Source organism: Eschrichtius robustus, chromosome 5 (genome assembly GCF_028021215.1).
Source record: "Eschrichtius robustus isolate mEscRob2 chromosome 5, mEscRob2.pri, whole genome shotgun sequence".
NCBI lineage: Eukaryota > Metazoa > Chordata > Mammalia > Artiodactyla > Eschrichtiidae > Eschrichtius > Eschrichtius robustus.
The window spans coordinates 110,987,812-111,010,617 of record NC_090828.1 but is presented as its reverse complement, the minus strand read 5'-3'; positions in this window follow the sequence as shown (position 1 = coordinate 111,010,617).

Below are 22,806 nucleotides of genomic sequence, written 5' to 3'. Positions count from 1 at the left end.
ATCCTGGGATCAAAAATGGAGCAAAAATTTCAAAAGAGGGCAACCTTCCAAGAAGACAATTTCAAGAGCTATGTGGTACTCACAGCTTTTCCTTTAAAGAAGAGGAAAGAAAAAGGTGTGGGAAAATGATATATTTTAGGAATTTTTAAAGACATGCAAACCCAAATTACAAAACCCTATCAGCTCACAGCAGTCAGAATGGCCATCAGCAAAAATGTTTCAAAAAATAAATGCTGAAGGGACTGTGGAGGAATGCGTACACTCGGCCCTAAGGGGGACGTGGTAAGAGCCACTAATGAAAACACAATGGAAGTGCCTTGAAAAGGTAAACACTGAGCTACCTGTCAATCAGTCATACCCGCTGCTGGGCCTATCCCCTGAGAAAATGAGAATCAAAACGTCACAGGCTGGCAATCCTGCACTCCAGCCATATTGACCATAGCCAACATTTGGAAGCAATGAAAATGTCCATCAACAGAGGAACCCACCAAGAAGAACTGTTCCATGTACACAATGTAATATTGCTCCAATAATAAATATAAGGTAAATTTAAAAGACAAACATAAGTAAGGAGACATCAGCATTTGTGGGTTTCTTCAGGCACATTCCACTCTAATTTATAACCGAGGAACACCACTGGCCGGAAGGCCTGTTGCCCTAGTACCAGCATGGGGAACGTAGAAAGACCGCCACCCTCTGGCCGTTACCTGCAAACGCAGGTTTAAGCCTGTGCTAATGGTCACCGCAAAATGTCTTCAGGGAGGTAATGGCCAAAAAATTTTAAAATTATGACATACATACTTTAAGAAAACACTTTGAAGAACTAAGCGGTACTCACAGCCTGAAAAATGAAAAGGACCTGCCTTAAAGCTCAGTTTTAATGGATCATGAGACACATGCAAATTCAGCCACAAAGACGTATCAGCTCACACCAGTCAGAATAACCATCAGTAAAAAACCACAAAGAATAAATGCTGAAGGTGCTGTGGAGAAATGCAAACCCTCCACTTTAAGTGGGATGTAACCTGGAGAGAGCCACTCATGAGAGCAGAGTGGAGGTGCCGTTAAAAGGTAAACATTGAGCTACCGTACGATCCAGAGGCTTATTCCTGGACCTATAACCTAAGAAGACAGAATTGGAAAGAAAGAGGCAGGCAAATCTGCATTGCACAGTATTACCATAGCCAAGATATGGAAGTCACCAAAAAGTCCACCGACAGATGGGTGGACAAAGAAGAACTGCTACATGTACAGATGGATTATGAGCTAGCGATAAAATGAAACAATGCCATTTGCAGCACCATAGATGACTCTAGAAGTAATCACGCAACTTGGAGTAAGTGAGAAAGCGAAAGACACATATCCTATCATACCACATAGAGGTGTTACCTAAAAATTGATACAAACGAAGATACTTCCACAGAGAAAGGCAATCACAGATTCAGTACAAAAACTTAAGGTTCACCAAATGGAAAGGTGTGAGGATTGGGTACATTACCATATTGAGGTGAACAGAGATATACAAACACACGTGAAATATATAATCACCAAAGACCTACAGAATACCAGGAGAAGACTACTCAACATTGTGTCATAACCTACACGGGAAAAGATTCCAAAGAAGAATAGATGTATGTATATGTGTGAAGGAACCACGTCTTGCACACCTAGACCAAACAAACCATTGTAATCGAATTTGCTGTGATAAAGAATAAAAATTTTGTTAAAAATACAAACAAGAAGGAATGACACATAAACTTAAAGGGCTTTTTCCCGGCACATTCCATTGTAATTTACAACCTAGAACACGACTTCCATTAAGGCTCTGTTGCCCTAGTGACCAGATTTGGTAAAGGAGAAATGCTGCCCCCTTGTGGCCGTTTCCCGCAAGAGCAGCTTTAAACCCACAGCTACTGGTCACTTAAAATTCACAAGGGCTCAGGGCTGTAAAGGACACCTGCCGTCAAAAATTGTGCTCAGGTGGGGAATGGACAAAAGAAATTCAAAACAGGCGAATGTTTCAAGAAGATAGTATGCAGAGGTAAGTATTCCTCACTCTCTTTAAACAAAAAAACAGGAAAATGGGTAAAAGCTCAACCTCAGGAATGATTAGACTCATGCAATCTAATCAACCAAAAGGTTTCATCTCACACCTGTCGACTGACCGTCAGCAAAAAGTCTACCAACAATAAATGCTGACGGGGTTGCAGAGAACTGTGTAACCTCTAGGTGCTGGTGGGATGGAAAGTGGTTAACAGCCAATAATGACTACTGAAAGGAAATGCGTTGAAAAGTGAAAACTGAGGTACCATTCAATCCAGCAGGCACACCACTGGGCCTCTCACCTGAGAAGACCAGGATCGAAAAGACACAGGCTGCAAATGCTGCACTGCAGCCTTATTCAAAATAGCCAAGATGGGAAGCAACCAAAATGTCCATCAACAGGTGAATGGATAAAGAAGAAGGAGTCCATGTACACAATGGAATATTAGCCATGGAAAACAATGAAACACTGTTCTTTGAGGCACCAGAGATGAGCCTGGAGATAATCACAAAACATGAGGTAAGTCGGAAAGCAAAAGACCTATATCCTATGATATCCCTTAGAGGCGTTATCTAATCACTGACACAAATGAACATATTTCCACAGAGAAAGACACTCACAGACTTAGAAAACCAACTATGCTCATCTAAAAGGAAAGGTGGGGGGAATGGATAAATGAGATTAGTGTTACTATACATATCCAAATACATATTATATACATATTTCAAAACGACCGACCATATAGCAAGCGAGGTCTACAGAACACTCTGTAATATTTTACATGGGAAGAGGATCTGTAGAGTAGACATATATAATGTACAAATGAACCAGATTGTGTACCCCTAGGACAAACAATATTCTAGTCCTTACCCCGATTAAAAAAATTAACAAAAACAAGAAGTAATGAGACCTAAACTTATGGGGGTTTCTCCTGGCACATTCCATTCTAATTTACAACCTAGGAACACGACTTCCAGAAAGGCTCTGCTGCCCTAGTACTCAGATTTGGGAATGGAGAAATGCTGCCTCCTTGTGGCCATTTCCCACAACAGCAGCTTTCAACCCACTGCTAAAGGTCACTAAATATTCACCAACTTGCCATTCTGTAAATGACACCTGCCCTCCAAATAAATCCTGGGATCAAAAATGGAGCAAAAATTTCAAAAGAGGGCAACCTTCCAAGAAGACAATTTCAAGAGCTATGTGGTACTCACAGCTTTTCCTTTAAAGAAGAGGAAAGAAAAAGGTGTGGGAAAATGATATATTTTAGGAATTTTTAAAGACATGCAAACCCAAATTACAAAAACCTATCAGCTCACAGCAGTCAGAATGGCCATCAGCAAAAATGTTTCAAAAAATAAATGCTGAAGGGACTGTGGAGGAATGCGTACACTCGGCCCTAAGGGGGACGTGGTAAGAGCCACTAATGAAAACACGATGGAAGTGCCTTGAAAAGGTAAACACTGAGCTACCCGTCAATCAGTCATACCCACTGCTGGGCCTATCCCCTGAGAAAATGAGAATCAAAACGTCACAGGCTGGCAATCCTGCACTCCAGCCATATTGACCATAGCCAACATTTGGAAGCAATGAAAATGTCCATCAACAGAGGAACGCACCAAGAAGAACTGTTCCATGTACACAATGTAATATTGCTCCAATAATAAATATAAGGTAAATTTAAAAGACAAACATAAGTAAGGAGACATCAGCATTTGTGGGTTTCTTCAGGCACATTCCACTCTAATTTATAACCGAGGAACACCACTGGCCAGAAGGCCTGTTGCCCTAGTAGCAGCATGGGGAACGTAGAAAGACCGCCACCCTCTGGCCGTTACCTGCAAACGCAGGTTTAAGCCTGTGCTAATGGTCACCGCAAAATGTCTTCAGGGAGGTAATGGCCAAAAAATTTTAAAATTATGACATACATACTTTAAGAAAACACTTTGAAGAACTAAGCGGTACTCACAGCCTGAAAAATGAAAAGGACCTGCCTTAAAGCTCAGTTTTAATGGATCATGAGACACATGCAAATTCAGCCACAAAGACGTATCAGCTCACACCAGTCAGAATAACCATCAGTAAAAAACCACAAAGAATAAATGCTGAAGGTGCTGTGGAGAAATGCAAACCCTCCACTTTAAGTGGGATGTAACCTGGAGAGAGCCACTCATGAGAGCAGAGTGGAAGTGCCGTTAAAAGGTAAACATTGAGCTACCGTACGATCCAGAGGCTTATTCCTGGACCTATAACCTAAGAAGACAGAATTGGAAAGAAAGAGGCAGGCAAATCTGCATTGCACAGTATTACCATAGCCAAGATATGGAAGTCACCAAAAAGTCCACCGACAGATGGGTGTACAAAGAAGAACTGCTACATGTACAGATGGATTATGAGCTAGCGATAAAATGAAGCAATGCCATTTGCAGCACCATAGATGACTCTAGAAGTTATCACGCAACTTGGAGTAAGTGAGAAAACGAAAGACCCATATCCTATCATACCACATAGAGGTGTTACCTAAAAATTGATACAAACGAAGATACTTCCACAGAGAAAGGCAATCACAGATTCAGTACAAAAACTTAAGGTTCACCAAATGGAAAGGTGTGAGGATTGGGTACATTACCATATTGAGGTGAACAGAGATATACAAACACACGTGAAATATATAATCACCAAAGACCTACAGAATACCAAGAGAAGACTACTCAACATTGTGTCATAACCTACACGGGAAAAGATTCCAAAGAAGAATAGATATATGTATATGTGTGAAGGAACCACGTCTTGCACACCTAGACCAAACAAACCATTGTAATCGAATTTGCTGTGATAAAGAATAAAAATTTTGTTAAAAATACAAACAAGAAGGAATGACACATAAACTTAAAGGGCTTTTTCCCGGCACATTCCATTGTAACTTACAACCTAGAACACGACTTCCATTAAGGCTCTGTTGCCCTAGTGACCAGATTTGGTAAAGGAGAAATGCTGCCCCCTTGTGGCCGTTTCCCGCAAGAGCAGCTTTAAACCCACAGCTACTGGTCACTTAAAATTCACAAGGGCTCAGGGCTGTAAAGGACACCTGCCGTCAAAAATTGTGCTCAGGTGGGGAATGGACAAAAGAAATTCAAAACAGGCGAATGTTTCAAGAAGATAGTATGCAGAGGTAAGTATTCCTCACTCTCTTTAAACAAAAAAACAGGAAAATGGGTAAAAGCTCAACCTCAGGAATGATTAGACTCATGCAATCTAATCAACCAAAAGGTTTCAACTCACACCTGTCCACTGACCGTCAGCAAAAAGTCTACCAACAATAAATGCTGACGGGGTTGTAGAGAACTGTGTAACCTCTAGGTGCTGGTGAGATGTAAAGTGGTTAACAGCCAGTAAGGAGTACCAAAAGGAACTGCGTTAAAAAGTGAAAATTGAGGTACCACTCAATGCAACAGGCACACCACTGGGCCTCTCACCTGAGAAGACCAGGATCGAAAAGACACAGGCTGCAAAGGCTGCACTGCAGCCTTATTCAAAATAGCCAAGATGGGAAGCAACCAAAATGTCCATCAACAGGTGAATGGATAAAGAAGAAGGAGTCCATGTACACAATGGAATATTAGCCATGGAAAACAATGAAACACTGCTCTTTGAGGCACCAGAGATGAGCCTGGAGATAATCACAAAACATGAGGTAAGTCGGAAAGCAAAAGACCTATATCCTATGATATCCCTTAGAGGCGTTATCTAATCACTGACACAAATGAACATATTTCCACAGAGAAAGACACTCACAGACTTAGAAAACCAACTATGCTCATCTAAAAGGAAAGGTGGGGGGAATGGATAAATGAGATTAGTGTTACTATACATATCCAAATACATATTATATACATATTTCAAAACGACCGACCATATAGCAAGGGAGGTCTACAGAACACTCTGTAATATTTTACATGGGAAGAGGATCTGTAGAGTAGACATATATAATGTACAATTGAACCAGATTGTGTACCCCTAGGACAAACAATATTCTAGTCCTTACCCCGATTAAAAAAATTAACAAAAACAAGAAGTAATGAGACCTAAACTTATGGGGGTTTCTCCTGGCACATTCCATTCTAATTTACAACCTAGGAACACGACTTCTAGAAAGGCTCTGCTGCCCTAGTACTCAGATTTGGGAATGGAGAAATGCTGCCTCCTTGTGGCCATTTCCCACAACAGCAGCTTTCAACCCACTGCTAAAGGTCACTAAATATTCACCAACTTGCCATTCTGTAAATGACACCTGCCCTCCAAATAAATCCTGGGATCAAAAATGGAGCAAAAATTTCAAAAGAGGGCAACCTTCCAAGAAGACAATTTCAAGAGCTATGTGGTACTCACAGCTTTTCCTTTAAAGAAGAGGAAAGAAAAAGGTGTGGGAAAATGATATATTTTAGGAATTTTTAAAGACATGCAAACCCAAATTACAAAACCCTATCAGCTCACAGCAGTCAGAATGGCCATCAGCAAAAATGTTTCAAAAAATAAATGCTGAAGGGACTGTGGAGGAATGCGTACACTCGGCCCTAAGGGGGACGTGGTAAGAGCCACTAATGAAAACACAATGGAAGTGCCTTGAAAAGGTAAACACTGAGCTACCTGTCAATCAGTCATACCCGCTGCTGGGCCTATCCCCTGAGAAAATGAGAATCAAAACGTCACAGGCTGGCAATCCTGCACTCCAGCCATATTGACCATAGCCAACATTTGGAAGCAATGAAAATGTCCATCAACAGAGGAACCCACCAAGAAGAACTGTTCCATGTACACAATGTAATATTGCTCCAATAATAAATATAAGGTAAATTTAAAAGACAAACATAAGTAAGGAGACATCAGCATTTGTGGGTTTCTTCAGGCACATTCCACTCTAATTTATAACCGAGGAACACCACTGGCCGGAAGGCCTGTTGCCCTAGTACCAGCATGGGGAACGTAGAAAGACCGCCACCCTCTGGCCGTTACCTGCAAACGCAGGTTTAAGCCTGTGCTAATGGTCACCGCAAAATGTCTTCAGGGAGGTAATGGCCAAAAAATTTTAAAATTATGACATACATACTTTAAGAAAACACTTTGAAGAACTAAGCGGTACTCACAGCCTGAAAAATGAAAAGGACCTGCCTTAAAGCTCAGTTTTAATGGATCATGAGACACATGCAAATTCAGCCACAAAGACGTATCAGCTCACACCAGTCAGAATAACCATCAGTAAAAAACCACAAAGAATAAATGCTGAAGGTGCTGTGGAGAAATGCAAACCCTCCACTTTAAGTGGGATGTAACCTGGAGAGAGCCACTCATGAGAGCAGAGTGGAGGTGCCGTTAAAAGGTAAACATTGAGCTACCGTACGATCCAGAGGCTTATTCCTGGACCTATAACCTAAGAAGACAGAATTGGAAAGAAAGAGGCAGGCAAATCTGCATTGCACAGTATTACCATAGCCAAGATATGGAAGTCACCAAAAAGTCCACGGACAGATGGGTGGACAAAGAAGAACTGCTACATGTACAGATGGATTATGAGCTAGCGATAAAATGAAGCAATGCCATTTGCAGCACCATAGATGACTCTAGAAGTAATCACGCAACTTGGAGTAAGTGAGAAAACGAAAGACCCATATCCTATCATACCATATAGAGGTGTTACCTAAAAATTGATACAAACGAAGATACTTCCACAGAGAAAGGCAATCACAGATTCAGTACAAAAACTTAAGGTTCACCAAATGGAAAGGTGTGAGGATTGGGTACATTACCATATTGAGGTGAACACAGATATACAAACACACGTGAAATATATAATCACCAAAGACCTACAGAATACCAAGAGAAGACTACTCAACATTGTGTCATAACCTACACGGGAAAAGATTCCAAAGAAGAATAGATATATGTATATGTGTGAAGGAACCACGTCTTGCACACCTAGACCAAACAAACCATTGTAATCGAATTTGCTGTGATAAAGAATAAAAATTTTGTTAAAAATACAAACAAGAAGGAATGACACATACACTTAAAGGGCTTTTTCCCGGCACATTCCATTGTAATTTACAACCTAGAACACGACTTCCATTAAGGCTCTGTTGCCTTAGTGACCAGATTTGGTAAAGGAGAAATGCTGCCCCCTTGTGGCCGTTTCCCGCAAGAGCAGCTTTAAACCCACAGCTACTGGTCACTTAAAATTCACAAGGGCTCAGGGCTGTAAAGGACACCTGCCGTCAAAAATTGTGCTCAGGTGGGGAATGGACAAAAGAAATTCAAAACAGGCGAATGTTTCAAGAAGATAGTATGCAGAGGTAAGTATTCCTCACTCTCTTTAAACAAAAAAACAGGAAAATGGGTAAAAGCTCAACCTCAGGAATGATTAGACTCATGCAATCTAATCAACCAAAAGGTTTCATCTCACACCTGTCGACTGACCGTCAGCAAAAAGTCTACCAACAATAAATGCTGACGGGGTTGCAGAGAACTGTGTAACCTCTAGGTGCTGGTGGGATGGAAAGTGGTTAACAGCCAATAATGACTACTGAAAGGAAATGCGTTGAAAAGTGAAAACTGAGGTACCATTCAATCCAGCAGGCACACCACTGGGCCTCTCACCTGAGAAGACCAGGATCGAAAAGACACAGGCTGCAAATGCTGCACTGCAGCCTTATTCAAAATAGCCAAGATGGGAAGCAACCAAAATGTCCATCAACAGGTGAATGGATAAAGAAGAAGGAGTCCATGTACACAATGGAATATTAGCCATGGAAAACAATGAAACACTGTTCTTTGAGGCACCAGAGATGAGCCTGGAGATAATCACAAAACATGAGGTAAGTCGGAAAGCAAAAGACCTATATCCTATGATATCCCTTAGAGGCGTTATCTAATCACTGACACAAATGAACATATTTCCACAGAGAAAGACACTCACAGACTTAGAAAACCAACTATGCTCATCTAAAAGGAAAGGTGGGGGGAATGGATAAATGAGATTAGTGTTACTATACATATCCAAATACATATTATATACATATTTCAAAACGACCGACCATATAGCAAGCGAGGTCTACAGAACACTCTGTAATATTTTACATGGGAAGAGGATCTGTAGAGTAGACATATATAATGTACAAATGAACCAGATTGTGTACCCCTAGGACAAACAATATTCTAGTCCTTACCCCGATTAAAAAAATTAACAAAAACAAGAAGTAATGAGACCTAAACTTATGGGGGTTTCTCCTGGCACATTCCATTCTAATTTACAACCTAGGAACACGACTTCCAGAAAGGCTCTGCTGCCCTAGTACTCAGATTTGGGAATGGAGAAATGCTGCCTCCTTGTGGCCATTTCCCACAACAGCAGCTTTCAACCCACTGCTAAAGGTCACTAAATATTCACCAACTTGCCATTCTGTAAATGACACCTGCCCTCCAAATAAATCCTGGGATCAAAAATGGAGCAAAAATTTCAAAAGAGGGCAACCTTCCAAGAAGACAATTTCAAGAGCTATGTGGTACTCACAGCTTTTCCTTTAAAGAAGAGGAAAGAAAAAGGTGTGGGAAAATGATATATTTTAGGAATTTTTAAAGACATGCAAACCCAAATTACAAAAACCTATCAGCTCACAGCAGTCAGAATGGCCATCAGCAAAAATGTTTCAAAAAATAAATGCTGAAGGGACTGTGGAGGAATGCGTACACTCGGCCCTAAGGGGGACGTGGTAAGAGCCACTAATGAAAACACGATGGAAGTGCCTTGAAAAGGTAAACACTGAGCTACCCGTCAATCAGTCATACCCACTGCTGGGCCTATCCCCTGAGAAAATGAGAATCAAAACGTCACAGGCTGGCAATCCTGCACTCCAGCCATATTGACCATAGCCAACATTTGGAAGCAATGAAAATGTCCATCAACAGAGGAACGCACCAAGAAGAACTGTTCCATGTACACAATGTAATATTGCTCCAATAATAAATATAAGGTAAATTTAAAAGACAAACATAAGTAAGGAGACATCAGCATTTGTGGGTTTCTTCAGGCACATTCCACTCTAATTTATAACCGAGGAACACCACTGGCCAGAAGGCCTGTTGCCCTAGTAGCAGCATGGGGAACGTAGAAAGACCGCCACCCTCTGGCCGTTACCTGCAAACGCAGGTTTAAGCCTGTGCTAATGGTCACCGCAAAATGTCTTCAGGGAGGTAATGGCCAAAAAATTTTAAAATTATGACATACATACTTTAAGAAAACACTTTGAAGAACTAAGCGGTACTCACAGCCTGAAAAATGAAAAGGACCTGCCTTAAAGCTCAGTTTTAATGGATCATGAGACACATGCAAATTCAGCCACAAAGACGTATCAGCTCACACCAGTCAGAATAACCATCAGTAAAAAACCACAAAGAATAAATGCTGAAGGTGCTGTGGAGAAATGCAAACCCTCCACTTTAAGTGGGATGTAACCTGGAGAGAGCCACTCATGAGAGCAGAGTGGAGGTGCCGTTAAAAGGTAAACATTGAGCTACCGTACGATCCAGAGGCTTATTCCTGGACCTATAACCTAAGAAGACAGAATTGGAAAGAAAGAGGCAGGCAAATCTGCATTGCACAGTATTACCATAGCCAAGATATGGAAGTCACCAAAAAGTCCACCGACAGATGGGTGTACAAAGAAGAACTGCTACATGTACAGATGGATTATGAGCTAGCGATAAAATGAAGCAATGCCATTTGCAGCACCATAGATGACTCTAGAAGTTATCACGCAACTTGGAGTAAGTGAGAAAACGAAAGACCCATATCCTATCATACCACATAGAGGTGTTACCTAAAAATTGATACAAACGAAGATACTTCCACAGAGAAAGGCAATCACAGATTCAGTACAAAAACTTAAGGTTCACCAAATGGAAAGGTGTGAGGATTGGGTACATTACCATATTGAGGTGAACAGAGATATACAAACACACGTGAAATATATAATCACCAAAGACCTACAGAATACCAAGAGAAGACTACTCAACATTGTGTCATAACCTACACGGGAAAAGATTCCAAAGAAGAATAGATATATGTATATGTGTGAAGGAACCACGTCTTGCACACCTAGACCAAACAAACCATTGTAATCGAATTTGCTGTGATAAAGAATAAAAATTTTGTTAAAAATACAAACAAGAAGGAATGACACATAAACTTAAAGGGCTTTTTCCCGGCACATTCCATTGTAACTTACAACCTAGAACACGACTTCCATTAAGGCTCTGTTGCCCTAGTGACCAGATTTGGTAAAGGAGAAATGCTGCCCCCTTGTGGCCGTTTCCCGCAAGAGCAGCTTTAAACCCACAGCTACTGGTCACTTAAAATTCACAAGGGCTCAGGGCTGTAAAGGACACCTGCCGTCAAAAATTGTGCTCAGGTGGGGAATGGACAAAAGAAATTCAAAACAGGCGAATGTTTCAAGAAGATAGTATGCAGAGGTAAGTATTCCTCACTCTCTTTAAACAAAAAAACAGGAAAATGGGTAAAAGCTCAACCTCAGGAATGATTAGACTCATGCAATCTAATCAACCAAAAGGTTTCAACTCACACCTGTCCACTGACCGTCAGCAAAAAGTCTACCAACAATAAATGCTGACGGGGTTGTAGAGAACTGTGTAACCTCTAGGTGCTGGTGAGATGTAAAGTGGTTAACAGCCAGTAAGGAGTACCAAAAGGAACTGCGTTAAAAAGTGAAAATTGAGGTACCACTCAATGCAACAGGCACACCACTGGGCCTCTCACCTGAGAAGACCAGGATCGAAAAGACACAGGCTGCAAAGGCTGCACTGCAGCCTTATTCAAAATAGCCAAGATGGGAAGCAACCAAAATGTCCATCAACAGGTGAATGGATAAAGAAGAAGGAGTCCATGTACACAATGGAATATTAGCCATGGAAAACAATGAAACACTGCTCTTTGAGGCACCAGAGATGAGCCTGGAGATAATCACAAAACATGAGGTAAGTCGGAAAGCAAAAGACCTATATCCTATGATATCCCTTAGAGGCGTTATCTAATCACTGACACAAATGAACATATTTCCACAGAGAAAGACACTCACAGACTTAGAAAACCAACTATGCTCATCTAAAAGGAAAGGTGGGGGGAATGGATAAATGAGATTAGTGTTACTATACATATCCAAATACATATTATATACATATTTCAAAACGACCGACCATATAGCAAGGGAGGTCTACAGAACACTCTGTAATATTTTACATGGGAAGAGGATCTGTAGAGTAGACATATATAATGTACAATTGAACCAGATTGTGTACCCCTAGGACAAACAATATTCTAGTCCTTACCCCGATTAAAAAAATTAACAAAAACAAGAAGTAATGAGACCTAAACTTATGGGGGTTTCTCCTGGCACATTCCATTCTAATTTACAACCTAGGAACACGACTTCTAGAAAGGCTCTGCTGCCCTAGTACTCAGATTTGGGAATGGAGAAATGCTGCCTCCTTGTGGCCATTTCCCACAACAGCAGCTTTCAACCCACTGCTAAAGGTCACTAAATATTCACCAACTTGCCATTCTGTAAATGACACCTGCCCTCCAAATAAATCCTGGGATCAAAAATGGAGCAAAAATTTCAAAAGAGGGCAACCTTCCAAGAAGACAATTTCAAGAGCTATGTGGTACTCACAGCTTTTCCTTTAAAGAAGAGGAAAGAAAAAGGTGTGGGAAAATGATATATTTTAGGAATTTTTAAAGACATGCAAACCCAAATTACAAAACCCTATCAGCTCACAGCAGTCAGAATGGCCATCAGCAAAAATGTTTCAAAAAATAAATGCTGAAGGGACTGTGGAGGAATGCGTACACTCGGCCCTAAGGGGGACGTGGTAAGAGCCACTAATGAAAACACAATGGAAGTGCCTTGAAAAGGTAAACACTGAGCTACCTGTCAATCAGTCATACCCGCTGCTGGGCCTATCCCCTGAGAAAATGAGAATCAAAACGTCACAGGCTGGCAATCCTGCACTCCAGCCATATTGACCATAGCCAACATTTGGAAGCAATGAAAATGTCCATCAACAGAGGAACCCACCAAGAAGAACTGTTCCATGTACACAATGTAATATTGCTCCAATAATAAATATAAGGTAAATTTAAAAGACAAACATAAGTAAGGAGACATCAGCATTTGTGGGTTTCTTCAGGCACATTCCACTCTAATTTATAACCGAGGAACACCACTGGCCGGAAGGCCTGTTGCCCTAGTACCAGCATGGGGAACGTAGAAAGACCGCCACCCTCTGGCCGTTACCTGCAAACGCAGGTTTAAGCCTGTGCTAATGGTCACCGCAAAATGTCTTCAGGGAGGTAATGGCCAAAAAATTTTAAAATTATGACATACATACTTTAAGAAAACACTTTGAAGAACTAAGCGGTACTCACAGCCTGAAAAATGAAAAGGACCTGCCTTAAAGCTCAGTTTTAATGGATCATGAGACACATGCAAATTCAGCCACAAAGACGTATCAGCTCACACCAGTCAGAATAACCATCAGTAAAAAACCACAAAGAATAAATGCTGAAGGTGCTGTGGAGAAATGCAAACCCTCCACTTTAAGTGGGATGTAACCTGGAGAGAGCCACTCATGAGAGCAGAGTGGAGGTGCCGTTAAAAGGTAAACATTGAGCTACCGTACGATCCAGAGGCTTATTCCTGGACCTATAACCTAAGAAGACAGAATTGGAAAGAAAGAGGCAGGCAAATCTGCATTGCACAGTATTACCATAGCCAAGATATGGAAGTCACCAAAAAGTCCACCGACAGATGGGTGGACAAAGAAGAACTGCTACATGTACAGATGGATTATGAGCTAGCGATAAAATGAAACAATGCCATTTGCAGCACCATAGATGACTCTAGAAGTAATCACGCAACTTGGAGTAAGTGAGAAAGCGAAAGACACATATCCTATCATACCACATAGAGGTGTTACCTAAAAATTGATACAAACGAAGATACTTCCACAGAGAAAGGCAATCACAGATTCAGTACAAAAACTTAAGGTTCACCAAATGGAAAGGTGTGAGGATTGGGTACATTACCATATTGAGGTGAACAGAGATATACAAACACACGTGAAATATATAATCACCAAAGACCTACAGAATACCAGGAGAAGACTACTCAACATTGTGTCATAACCTACACGGGAAAAGATTCCAAAGAAGAATAGATGTATGTATATGTGTGAAGGAACCACGTCTTGCACACCTAGACCAAACAAACCATTGTAATCGAATTTGCTGTGATAAAGAATAAAAATTTTGTTAAAAATACAAACAAGAAGGAATGACACATAAACTTAAAGGGCTTTTTCCCGGCACATTCCATTGTAATTTACAACCTAGAACACGACTTCCATTAAGGCTCTGTTGCCCTAGTGACCAGATTTGGTAAAGGAGAAATGCTGCCCCCTTGTGGCCGTTTCCCGCAAGAGCAGCTTTAAACCCACAGCTACTGGTCACTTAAAATTCACAAGGGCTCAGGGCTGTAAAGGACACCTGCCGTCAAAAATTGTGCTCAGGTGGGGAATGGACAAAAGAAATTCAAAACAGGCGAATGTTTCAAGAAGATAGTATGCAGAGGTAAGTATTCCTCACTCTCTTTAAACAAAAAAACAGGAAAATGGGTAAAAGCTCAACCTCAGGAATGATTAGACTCATGCAATCTAATCAACCAAAAGGTTTCATCTCACACCTGTCGACTGACCGTCAGCAAAAAGTCTACCAACAATAAATGCTGACGGGGTTGCAGAGAACTGTGTAACCTCTAGGTGCTGGTGGGATGGAAAGTGGTTAACAGCCAATAATGACTACTGAAAGGAAATGCGTTGAAAAGTGAAAACTGAGGTACCATTCAATCCAGCAGGCACACCACTGGGCCTCTCACCTGAGAAGACCAGGATCGAAAAGACACAGGCTGCAAATGCTGCACTGCAGCCTTATTCAAAATAGCCAAGATGGGAAGCAACCAAAATGTCCATCAACAGGTGAATGGATAAAGAAGAAGGAGTCCATGTACACAATGGAATATTAGCCATGGAAAACAATGAAACACTGTTCTTTGAGGCACCAGAGATGAGCCTGGAGATAATCACAAAACATGAGGTAAGTCGGAAAGCAAAAGACCTATATCCTATGATATCCCTTAGAGGCGTTATCTAATCACTGACACAAATGAACATATTTCCACAGAGAAAGACACTCACAGACTTAGAAAACCAACTATGCTCATCTAAAAGGAAAGGTGGGGGGAATGGATAAATGAGATTAGTGTTACTATACATATCCAAATACATATTATATACATATTTCAAAACGACCGACCATATAGCAAGCGAGGTCTACAGAACACTCTGTAATATTTTACATGGGAAGAGGATCTGTAGAGTAGACATATATAATGTACAAATGAACCAGATTGTGTACCCCTAGGACAAACAATATTCTAGTCCTTACCCCGATTAAAAAAATTAACAAAAACAAGAAGTAATGAGACCTAAACTTATGGGGGTTTCTCCTGGCACATTCCATTCTAATTTACAACCTAGGAACACGACTTCCAGAAAGGCTCTGCTGCCCTAGTACTCAGATTTGGGAATGGAGAAATGCTGCCTCCTTGTGGCCATTTCCCACAACAGCAGCTTTCAACCCACTGCTAAAGGTCACTAAATATTCACCAACTTGCCATTCTGTAAATGACACCTGCCCTCCAAATAAATCCTGGGATCAAAAATGGAGCAAAAATTTCAAAAGAGGGCAACCTTCCAAGAAGACAATTTCAAGAGCTATGTGGTACTCACAGCTTTTCCTTTAAAGAAGAGGAAAGAAAAAGGTGTGGGAAAATGATATATTTTAGGAATTTTTAAAGACATGCAAACCCAAATTACAAAAACCTATCAGCTCACAGCAGTCAGAATGGCCATCAGCAAAAATGTTTCAAAAAATAAATGCTGAAGGGACTGTGGAGGAATGCGTACACTCGGCCCTAAGGGGGACGTGGTAAGAGCCACTAATGAAAACACGATGGAAGTGCCTTGAAAAGGTAAACACTGAGCTACCCGTCAATCAGTCATACCCACTGCTGGGCCTATCCCCTGAGAAAATGAGAATCAAAACGTCACAGGCTGGCAATCCTGCACTCCAGCCATATTGACCATAGCCAACATTTGGAAGCAATGAAAATGTCCATCAACAGAGGAACGCACCAAGAAGAACTGTTCCATGTACACAATGTAATATTGCTCCAATAATAAATATAAGGTAAATTTAAAAGACAAACATAAGTAAGGAGACATCAGCATTTGTGGGTTTCTTCAGGCACATTCCACTCTAATTTATAACCGAGGAACACCACTGGCCAGAAGGCCTGTTGCCCTAGTAGCAGCATGGGGAACGTAGAAAGACCGCCACCCTCTGGCCGTTACCTGCAAACGCAGGTTTAAGCCTGTGCTAATGGTCACCGCAAAATGTCTTCAGGGAGGTAATGGCCAAAAAATTTTAAAATTATGACATACATACTTTAAGAAAACACTTTGAAGAACTAAGCGGTACTCACAGCCTGAAAAATGAAAAGGACCTGCCTTAAAGCTCAGTTTTAATGGATCATGAGACACATGCAAATTCAGCCACAAAGACGTATCAGCTCACACCAGTCAGAATAACCATCAGTAAAAAACCACAAAGAATAAATGCTGAAGGTGCTGTGGAGAAATGCAAACCCTCCACTTTAAGTGGGATGTAACCTGGAGAGAGCCACTCATGAGAGCAGAGTGGAAGTGCCGTTAAAAGGTAAACATTGAGCTACCGTACGATCCAGAGGCTTATTCCTGGACCTATAACCTAAGAAGACAGAATTGGAAAGAAAGAGGCAGGCAAATCTGCATTGCACAGTATTACCATAGCCAAGATATGGAAGTCACCAAAAAGTCCACCGACAGATGGGTGTACAAAGAAGAACTGCTACATGTACAGATGGATTATGAGCTAGCGATAAAATGAAGCAATGCCATTTGCAGCACCATAGATGACTCTAGAAGTTATCACGCAACTTGGAGTAAGTGAGAAAACGAAAGACCCATATCCTATCATACCACATAGAGGTGTTACCTAAAAATTGATACAAACGAAGATACTTCCACAGAGAAAGGCAATCACAGATTCAGTACAAAAACTTAAGGTTCACCAAATGGAAAGGTGTGAGGATTGGGTACATTACCATATTGAGGTGAACAGAGATATACAAACACACGTGAAATATATAATCACCAAAGACCTACAGAATACCAAGAGAAGACTACTCAACATTGTGTCATAACCTACACGGGAAAAGATTCCAAAGAAGAATAGATATATGTATATGTGTGAAGGAACCACGTCTTGCACACCTAGACCAAACAAACCATTGTAATCGAATTTGCTGTGATAAAGAATAAAAATTTTGTTAAAAATACAAACAAGAAGGAATGACACATAAACTTAAAGGGCTTTTTCCCGGCACATTCCATTGTAACTTACAACCTAGAACACGACTTCCATTAAGGCTCTGTTGCCCTAGTGACCAGATTTGGTAAAGGAGAAATGCTGCCCCCTTGTGGCCGTTTCCCGCAAGAGCAGCTTTAAACCCACAGCTACTGGTCACTTAAAATTCACAAGGGCTCAGGGCTGTAAAGGACACCTGCCGTCAAAAATTGTGCTCAGGTGGGGAATGGACAAAAGAAATTCAAAACAGGCGAATGTTTCAAGAAGATAGTATGCAGAGGTAAGTATTCCTCACTCTCTTTAAACAAAAAAACAGGAAAATGGGTAAAAGCTCAACCTCAGGAATGATTAGACTCATGCAATCTAATCAACCAAAAGGTTTCAACTCACACCTGTCCACTGACCGTCAGCAAAAAGTCTACCAACAATAAATGCTGACGGGGTTGTAGAGAACTGTGTAACCTCTAGGTGCTGGTGAGATGTAAAGTGGTTAACAGCCAGTAAGGAGTACCAAAAGGAACTGCGTTAAAAAGTGAAAATTGAGGTACCACTCAATGCAACAGGCACACCACTGGGCCTCTCACCTGAGAAGACCAGGATCGAAAAGACACAGGCTGCAAAGGCTGCACTGCAGCCTTATTCAAAATAGCCAAGATGGGAAGCAACCAAAATGTCCATCAACAGGTGAATGGATAAAGAAGAAGGAGTCCATGTACACAATGGAATATTAGCCATGGAAAACAATGAAACACTGCTCTTTGAGGCACCAGAGATGAGCCTGGAGATAATCACAAAACATGAGGTAAGTCGGAAAGCAAAAGACCTATATCCTATGATATCCCTTAGAGGCGTTATCTAATCACTGACACAAATGAACATATTTCCACAGAGAAAGACACTCACAGACTTAGAAAACCAACTATGCTCATCTAAAAGGAAAGGTGGGGGGAATGGATAAATGAGATTAGTGTTACTATACATATCCAAATACATATTATATACATATTTCAAAACGACCGACCATATAGCAAGGGAGGTCTACAGAACACTCTGTAATATTTTACATGGGAAGAGGATCTGTAGAGTAGACATATATAATGTACAATTGAACCAGATTGTGTACCCCTAGGACAAACAATATTCTAGTCCTTACCCCGATTAAAAAAATTAACAAAAACAAGAAGTAATGAGACCTAAACTTATGGGGGTTTCTCCTGGCACATTCCATTCTAATTTACAACCTAGGAACACGACTTCTAGAAAGGCTCTGCTGCCCTAGTACTCAGATTTGGGAATGGAGAAATGCTGCCTCCTTGTGGCCATTTCCCACAACAGCAGCTTTCAACCCACTGCTAAAGGTCACTAAATATTCACCAACTTGCCATTCTGTAAATGACACCTGCCCTCCAAATAAATCCTGGGATCAAAAATGGAGCAAAAATTTCAAAAGAGGGCAACCTTCCAAGAAGACAATTTCAAGAGCTATGTGGTACTCACAGCTTTTCCTTTAAAGAAGAGGAAAGAAAAAGGTGTGGGAAAATGATATATTTTAGGAATTTTTAAAGACATGCAAACCCAAATTACAAAACCCTATCAGCTCACAGCAGTCAGAATGGCCATCAGCAAAAATGTTTCAAAAAATAAATGCTGAAGGGACTGTGGAGGAATGCGTACACTCGGCCCTAAGGGGGACGTGGTAAGAGCCACTAATGAAAACACAATGGAAGTGCCTTGAAAAGGTAAACACTGAGCTACCTGTCAATCAGTCATACCCGCTGCTGGGCCTATCCCCTGAGAAAATGAGAATCAAAACGTCACAGGCTGGCAATCCTGCACTCCAGCCATATTGACCATAGCCAACATTTGGAAGCAATGAAAATGTCCATCAACAGAGGAACCCACCAAGAAGAACTGTTCCATGTACACAATGTAATATTGCTCCAATAATAAATATAAGGTAAATTTAAAAGACAAACATAAGTAAGGAGACATCAGCATTTGTGGGTTTCTTCAGGCACATTCCACTCTAATTTATAACCGAGGAACACCACTGGCCGGAAGGCCTGTTGCCCTAGTACCAGCATGGGGAACGTAGAAAGACCGCCACCCTCTGGCCGTTACCTGCAAACGCAGGTTTAAGCCTGTGCTAATGGTCACCGCAAAATGTCTTCAGGGAGGTAATGGCCAAAAAATTTTAAAATTATGACATACATACTTTAAGAAAACACTTTGAAGAACTAAGCGGTACTCACAGCCTGAAAAATGAAAAGGACCTGCCTTAAAGCTCAGTTTTAATGGATCATGAGACACATGCAAATTCAGCCACAAAGACGTATCAGCTCACACCAGTCAGAATAACCATCAGTAAAAAACCACAAAGAATAAATGCTGAAGGTGCTGTGGAGAAATGCAAACCCTGCACTTTAAGTGGGATGTAACCTGGAGAGAGCCACTCATGAGAGCAGAGTGGAGGTGCCGTTAAAAGGTAAACATTGAGCTACCGTACGATCCAGAGGCTTATTCCTGGACCTATAACCTAAGAAGACAGAATTGGAAAGAAAGAGGCAGGCAAATCTGCATTGCACAGTATTACCATAGCCAAGATATGGAAGTCACCAAAAAGTCCACCGACAGATGGGTGTACAAAGAAGAACTGCTACATGTACAGATGGATTATGAGCTAGCGATAAAATGAAGCAATGCCATTTGCAGCACCATAGATGACTCTAGAAGTTATCACGCAACTTGGAGTAAGTGAGAAAGCGAAAGACCCATATCCTATCATACCACATAGAGGTGTTACCTAAAAATTGATACAAACGAAGATACTTCCACAGAGAAAGGCAATCACAGATTCAGTACAAAAACTTAAGGTTCACCAAATGGAAAGGTGTGAGGATTGGGTACATTACCATATTGAGGTGAACAGAGATATACAAACACACGTGAAATATATAATCACCAAAGACCTACAGAATACCAAGAGAAGACTACTCAACATTGTGTCATAACCTACACGGGAAAAGATTCCAAAGAAGAATAGATATATGTATATGTGTGAAGGAACCACGTCTTGCACACCTAGACCAAACAAACCATTGTAATCGAATTTGCTGTGATAAAGAATAAAAATTTTGTTAAAAATACAAACAAGAAGGAATGACACATAAACTTAAAGGGCTTTTTCCCGGCACATTCCATTGTAACTTACAACCTAGAACACGACTTCCATTAAGGCTCTGTTGCCCTAGTGACCAGATTTGGTAAAGGAGAAATGCTGCCCCCTTGTGGCCGTTTCCCGCAAGAGCAGCTTTAAACCCACAGCTACTGGTCACTTAAAATTCACAAGGGCTCAGGGCTGTAAAGGACACCTGCCGTCAAAAATTGTGCTCAGGTGGGGAATGGACAAAAGAAATTCAAAACAGGCGAATGTTTCAAGAAGATAGTATGCAGAGGTAAGTATTCCTCACTCTCTTTAAACAAAAAAACAGGAAAATGGGTAAAAGCTCAACCTCAGGAATGATTAGACTCATGCAATCTAATCAACCAAAAGGTTTCATCTCACACCTGTCGACTGACCGTCAGCAAAAAGTCTACCAACAATAAATGCTGACGGGGTTGCAGAGAACTGTGTAACCTCTAGGTGCTGGTGGGATGGAAAGTGGTTAACAGCCAATAATGACTACTGAAAGGAAATGCGTTGAAAAGTGAAAACTGAGGTACCATTCAATCCAGCAGGCACACCACTGGGCCTCTCACCTGAGAAGACCAGGATCGAAAAGACACAGGCTGCAAATGCTGCACTGCAGCCTTATTCAAAATAGCCAAGATGGGAAGCAACCAAAATGTCCATCAACAGGTGAATGGATAAAGAAGAAGGAGTCCATGTACACAATGGAATATTAGCCATGGAAAACAATGAAACACTGTTCTTTGAGGCACCAGAGATGAGCCTGGAGATAATCACAAAACATGAGGTAAGTCGGAAAGCAAAAGACCTATATCCTATGATATCCCTTAGAGGCGTTATCTAATCACTGACACAAATGAACATATTTCCACAGAGAAAGACACTCACAGACTTAGAAAACCAACTATGCTCATCTAAAAGGAAAGGTGGGGGGAATGGATAAATGAGATTAGTGTTACTATACATATCCAAATACATATTATATACATATTTCAAAACGACCGACCATATAGCAAGGGAGGTCTACAGAACACTCTGTAATATTTTACATGGGAAGAGGATCTGTAGAGTAGACATATATAATGTACAAATGAACCAGATTGTGTACCCCTAGGACAAACAATATTCTAGTCCTTACCCCGATTAAAAAAATTAACAAAAACAAGAAGTAATGAGACCTAAACTTATGGGGGTTTCTCCTGGCACATTCCATTCTAATTTACAACCTAGGAACACGACTTCCAGAAAGGCTCTGCTGCCCTAGTACTCAGATTTGGGAATGGAGAAATGCTGCCTCCTTGTGGCCATTTCCCACAACAGCAGCTTTCAACCCACTGCTAAAGGTCACTAAATATTCACCAACTTGCCATTCTGTAAATGACACCTGCCCTCCAAATAAATCCTGGGATCAAAAATGGAGCAAAAATTTCAAAAGAGGGCAACCTTCCAAGAAGACAATTTCAAGAGCTATGTGGTACTCACAGCTTTTCCTTTAAAGAAGAGGAAAGAAAAAGGTGTGGGAAAATGATATATTTTAGGAATTTTTAAAGACATGCAAACCCAAATTACAAAAACCTATCAGCTCACAGCAGTCAGAATGGCCATCAGCAAAAATGTTTCAAAAAATAAATGCTGAAGGGACTGTGGAGGAATGCGTACACTCGGCCCTAAGGGGGACGTGGTAAGAGCCACTAATGAAAACACGATGGAAGTGCCTTGAAAAGGTAAACACTGAGCTACCCGTCAATCAGTCATACCCACTGCTGGGCCTATCCCCTGAGAAAATGAGAATCAAAACGTCACAGGCTGGCAATCCTGCACTCCAGCCATATTGACCATAGCCAACATTTGGAAGCAATGAAAATGTCCATCAACAGAGGAACGCACCAAGAAGAACTGTTCCATGTACACAATGTAATATTGCTCCAATAATAAATATAAGGTAAATTTAAAAGACAAACATAAGTAAGGAGACATCAG